General features: G+C 40.6%; 1 non-coding gene across 1 annotated transcript; it reads left to right on the forward strand.

Annotated features, from left to right (window-relative positions):
- Positions 1 to 1,708: 1,708 nt before the first annotated feature.
- LOC148810518 (U4 spliceosomal RNA) lies at positions 1,709 to 1,850 on the forward strand. Its single transcript, XR_016086738.1, has one exon. It is a non-coding gene; the product is annotated as a U4 spliceosomal RNA (small nuclear RNA).
- Positions 1,851 to 6,344: the final 4,494 nt, after the last annotated feature.

Consider the following 6,344-nt stretch of genomic DNA (forward strand, 5'->3'; position numbering starts at 1 on the left):
ACTCTGTTTTACAGACCCGGGTGTGCCATCGTCCGAAGAATGAAGAATTTCGAATGTATTCGTCTGAATTCTTACTAAGAGTGCTTTACACACTTCTCTCTACAAAGCCTGATATGCAAAACAAAGAGTCGAATGCTAATGTCCTTAAATTTGTTAAAGAGATAGATGTGTATGTCAAGAACTTGAATGAAATTATTGCGGATCTGATGTTTTCAGATCAGAAACAGAAGCCTGGGGGGTTCTACAGTGTGTATTCCAAAATACAGTGTGTTTTGCACAGAACCTGTGGTAACACCATCCCGCTGATTACGCAGGCAAATTTTTTTGCTCTGTTAGATCGGATCGCCCAGTGTGGTTCGCATGGCTTTAGACATGGGGAGCGGAAGGGGGTTATGAATGCTTTTTCAGATGCCTCAAAGTTTCTCAGCAATGTTGGGGTGGTGGTTACGCGTACTGAACTAATTTTCCGCACCAACATTTAATTGTTGAATGCAAACAGGAGCCGGTAACGCATTTGTACTGCGATGTTTCTGTGTTTGAAACCTACTGTTGAAATAAAGCGGTTCACATTTCACATACTTGCAAACAGGAGTCTGTAACTTGTGTAAAAAGTGTACTGCGCTGTTTCTGTGTTTGAAAACCCACTGTTGAAATAAAGCGGTTCACATTTCACATGGTGTTTGTCCTGCGAGTTCTTTCCGTGAGACTTTACGCAGTCAGTGTGTGTGTGTTTGCTTACAACCCTGATGCCTCTGAGACACGGCTTGTGCAGCGTATAAGCACCCCAGCCACCCGACCGCGGCTGGTGCCGCTCACACCCCGGGATCTCGCGGCCATCACCAGACTCCCCGCGCTGCCGTAACTACCCGATTCCCTAGGGTTATAATAGAGCGCACTCAACCCCGCTGCAGACATGGTTCCCTTCCAAACCAATACACACTTTCACACACCTAAAGCGAGGGATGCGCCGCCTTGGGGCTTTTGGACCCTGAGGCTCCGGACCGACCGGCCAGGGAGGGGAAGGCGGGAGTTCCGACCCTTAACGACACACCATTGGCTCCTTAGGGGGCGTGACATGCACACATAACAACACGCCATTGGCTGGCAAGGGGGCGGGACATCCACCCACAGCGGACTCCCATTGGCTGGAAAAAGGGTGCGTGGTACCTGTCAAAAGTTTGACAAAAAATGTCGCTTTATACTACTACTACTGTTTCCTCCAGCGGTATAGTATTGCAGTGAGACAGCACGATGCCTGCAAGACTATGTCACGCTAAACGCCACAGATTGTGTTTGTCCGTTCGTGTCAGTCGTCCTGCAGCTACGAGGAGTGGGACACAAACATGCTGCAATGCTTTCAGGACGTTAGGATTTGTTTGTGCAACATCCGAGAAGAGTACTTGTGGCTTGAATGTGAACTGTACGTGCCCGCCCCCTTTCCTCTGTAGTGCATGAGTTCCTCCCGGCATGCCCTTCGTCATTGTTCTGTCATCTTGTATTTAAAGGGTTCTATTTCTGCTGCTGAAAATAAGCAACGGTTTTCTCACAACGCCCTTTGTTCCCGACGGAGACCTTGTCTGTCATGAAATTCTTCAAAACCTCGAGCTATAAGAAGAAGAAGACAAATATGAAGCGTTACAGCAATGACATGCCATGAGATGATTGATAATGATTTCCATAGGATCCCCGCTGTTGCCTGGAAACCGGCAGCTTTGCACAGCGGCAGTACCGTAGCATGTGAGGTTTAGCCGAGGCGCGATTATTGCTAGTTGAAAACTTTTCCCAATACCCCGCTTCCGCCGGTTTGCAATACAATCGGCGAAAGCAATTTTTGACAGTCTCGTCAGAGACTGAGCAAGGTGTTTAAAGACAGATTTTGTCATGGTGACATCATGGTAGAAAGAAACGAGCTTGTTTCTTCTCAACAGAAACGCTCTTTAGCTGTTTCAGCATTATGCAGGGAACAGCGTCTGTCGAGATCACTTTTGAGACAGCGCGAAACGCCGTGTGTTGTCAGTTTGATTTCACATTGCTCGTAGCGGCGCCTGGCTTTGGTCTGTCAAACGATAGGTTGCGCTTTTTCATGCTGCATCGTCGGCACGAGTGGAGCTTTTTAAACGTCTGTACTTACTGCGCCCCATAAGAAATCATTTGTCCCTGTTCAAAAGAGATTGTGCGATGTCCTGCAGCGTTCGCAAAGCAAACCTTTGACAGTTTGAAAAGAGGAATTTATTCTGCTTCCTGTGCTTGCAGTAGTAACAAACAAAGTTGAACGTCTTTACACGATCTGCTGCAGTTTTTAGTGGGGGGGCTTTGTCAAATGGCTTGGAAAAACGCACTGTGTTTCGGCTTGGGAAATATCCTGCATGTTTTCTGTGTGTATAGCTGTCTTTTAACGCATACAGAATTCATTCGAAATCATTGATTTCTCCATTTAACAGGGGGCCCTTTTTGAACCTGCGAGAAGCAGTCTTTCAATGTAACAGATTTACTCCGGGGAAAGGCCCCAGTGGACAAAAGACGTATAATATAAGTCTATTAAACGCATACCTTATACGTCTAAATGTGGTCCGCAATTCGTCTAGAATGAAATTCTAATATACGTCTTTTGTTATATGTCAATTATACGTCTATGATTAGATGTTCATTATACATAAATGGTTGGAGTTCTATTATACGGATAAATTCAGAGGACTATTATACATGTAACCGGGTGGTTACGGAGTGGATATTTGAAATCTGACACTGAAATTGGTAGCTGTCGCTTTAAGACACGCATGTATGAGTGACGTCAGTGTGCCAGTAATTGTGGAAGTGGACATCGTAAAGTTGAGTGTGGTGTGTGGCTATGGGTGATGTGATATTCTTTGCGTCTCGGATTAGACGAGATTAAAGGAAATTGCCACTACCGTATTTTTTTCTTTGTCTTTGTTATATTAGTAGCACTTTGTGCAACCTGGTGTGTGTATATCTCCATGTACATCTATGTGAATCTTTCGGGTTAAAGGTTATACTGCATCCAATCTAAGTTCTGTTACAGAAAATAATACAACCACTCATTTTTATGATTTCATGCAGATCCAGAATAAAAAGAATCCCCATTTAAGTTTATTGTAGCACGGTGTGTTCTTTCCCAGGCTACATTAAAAACGTGTTTGCGTTTGTTTGGATGCGTTTGTTTGGGTGCTATATTATGTATTTTTCATATATAAGATATAATGATGTGTTCCTGCTTAGACATTGCACAACTTTAAAAGCTATTAAAACAGGTTTCGACAGTTAAAAAACACTTTTTATGCGCGAAACACGGGTGATTTTTCTTCTTCCTGATCAGCTTAGAAATCTGTGTACCCTGTAAGGCTTTTACTACTTAATTAAACGTTTAAAATACACGTTTCGAATAGAAAAAATCATATTCTGTTGGCTTCCTGGTATGTAGAACAAATCAGCAGGTCTTTTGTTCCCCAATCAGATGATCACCACAATTCACACTCAACCACATCACAGATCTACCACACACGCCTCGGGACAGTGACATCACTGTCTTTCATATGAATCCTTTCATATGGAAACATTTTGAGACTGCGCTTAACAATCTTAGGAAGATCACAAAACAAGCCTGTTAGCCTGGTTTTTGCCTCAAAAAATCACTCCCGAGAAAGTGAAGTACTGTAGCATTAACTAGCAAAGGTGTTTCGCAGACGTAGGCATAGTACGTAATTCAGGCTTTATGAACTCTAATAATTAATAACCCTAATTAATTGAATCCCAGGTGTGAGTTCATAAAGCCTGAATTACGTACTATGCCTATGTCTGCGAAACACCTGATCATCTACTCTAAAGACTTCAGTGCATTGTGTATATTCTAATCGCAGTGGGGGCAGGGTGTGTGGGGACAGGTTTGGTTGAAATTGCATTGGGGATCTGTGTTCTTCACACCTGAAACATTTTCCCTGAAAGCATTTTCTTCCCAGTTTAGCTGATCTTTTGCTGCCTACACATGCTTACACAGCTCCCTAGGTAAATGATCATACTTGACTGAGAAAGCTTTAGAGAACTTAACATTTTTATTATCAACAATATGTAAATACGACGTTTACATTGGCGTTATTAATTTTTCACTTGAGTGTATGGAGGAGTGTCAGCTGTCAATGAGAGCAGACCCCCCCCTCTTAGGCTGGGCAAACGATTTTTTTTAATTTTTAAAAAAGAAATAAAAATTAGATATAATGATATAAACATTTACTGCAATACATTTACTTTGGTGGGTAGCCTTGTCAGCTTGCAACATTTTGGCTGTGAATCCTTCTTCAGATGTGAGGGTCTTCAGCTCAAAATGAAATGCTTGGAGTTTGTAATGTAGGGCGTGCTGAACAAGTTAAACTTTAATGCAGGGAAAATGTATTTCCCAGAATCTATACTTATTCTTATGGAAGCCTGTTTCCGCCAGGGAGTAAAAAAAAATTCGCTTTGGTATTCTCTCCGATGCAGTGCAGTTAAAAAAATATTTCTGATGCTGTTCCTAAATTAATATTGTTTATGACCATCAGAAGCTTTATGCTTCTTTTCTTTTTTCCGATGGATTGAACAGGGAGAGGCATTTCATAATGTACTTTTCACTGATGAAACAACAGTGGCTCTGGAACAGTTTTCAACCATGTTGTTTTATAAAAAGGGGAGATATGTGAACAAGCAGAACCCAAAACATCCACCGAAAGTTAGCCTATTCTTTTCTGAGAAGAGAAGATGGGATGGAAAGTGTCCGCGGTCATTTAATTAGTATTAAAATTTGCACTGATCCCCTTGCGAAGATATGGACATAAGAATATTTGTGCGTGGTCCAAAAAATGGCATAAAAACGACAAAGTGAAGGCTGTGAAAACATTCACAATGTACTTTATACACAAAGGAAGTGTTCTCTTACCTCTAGGAGGTTTCTTGAAAATGCTACAGGTGTACCAAAATTATTTTTGAACTTCAAGCTAACTTTACCCTGTTTTCATTCAGGTAAGGGTCAACTATATACACGATACTGCTGACAGCAGGAAAATTCCTATACAGATGCAGCCATTTAAAACGCGTGAGGTACACCACGGTACCATGCAGTGGGCGTGTCGCATCCTAACGCGGCATGACGCAGTATCACGCGTCATATGACGTCATATCGGAAAGTATCCGGAATCACGTTGTAAAACCGCCAGGAGGAGCCAATAAAGCTTAACCTCTCATGTACAGCATTTGAGCTTTTAAATTTAAACTGTGTATTACAGCATGTTAATCATCAGTCATTAAGAAGTTGGTATATTTTATGAAAGCATTATTGCTCAGTTGGGCAAAAGTGCACAACCTACCTTTATCATAAATATTTTAATTATGCAGAAATACTTTATGCATCAAAGCCTTTACCGAAGATATTACTAATAGTATTAATAATGAATGACCTTGGACAAGCATTATGCTTTTCCACATTAATTGTAACCATCATTTTAAATGAAAAGACTTTATTTTTTCATCGACAAAAAGTAACACCACAGCATTTTGTTGATCTAACTAACAAGGACGGGACATTAGCTAGCCAATAGGATAAAGGAACAAATTACTTTTTTTGTTTATTTCTTTAGCACATTTATTTGAACATTTCCATCGATTGTACAAGCATTGAAAAACTGTCCAATCCCTAGTTTGTCTGGCATTTTCTTTTAGTATAACAGACATAAAAACTCCCTTGCTTTTAACAGAGCGTTTCATAATTTCTAACAACGAAAATTATTTAAACTGCGACACCTATCATTCAACCAGAGCTCAAAACATCACAAGGATCCTCAAGAGCACAACAAAGACTGTATTAAAAGATACTTGTATCAGATACATTAGAATCCAAGCTTTTTTATTTACGCTTTCTTATCTATGCTAAGAATTAGTCTTTAAAATTTATCACACAGTAAAAAGTCAAATTTCTGGGGCGTCCGTATACCAGAGATTAGGGTACCGCTTCAGAGATGTCAGCTAGTCAGATTCCAGGACTGGAATTATCTGTTTTATAATCGAGAATATGTAAAGAATATATCTAAATGTATCTATATAGCTGGTAGTATTACTGTATTTCACTTTCTTTGTAAACACGTTTTGTTAACACCCGAATCACAGGTGGATTCTGTTTTTTGGTCTGTTATGGTCTGTAGCTCAAATCCTGCTTAACTAAAAATTAGACACAAGAAGAGTATTATTGGACAATGTTGTGAGGCTCTGGCGGAATTTCTCTGTAAACTGAAGAGTTATAGAGGAGACAGGTTGTGTATCGCTTCTTTTGATACTTGTAAAAAAAACATTTTGTGTTGTGTTAA

Source organism: Atractosteus spatula (genome assembly GCF_055471065.1).
Source record: "Atractosteus spatula isolate fAtrSpa1 chromosome 26 unlocalized genomic scaffold, fAtrSpa1.hap1 SUPER_26_unloc_1, whole genome shotgun sequence".
Lineage (NCBI taxonomy): Eukaryota > Metazoa > Chordata > Actinopteri > Semionotiformes > Lepisosteidae > Atractosteus > Atractosteus spatula.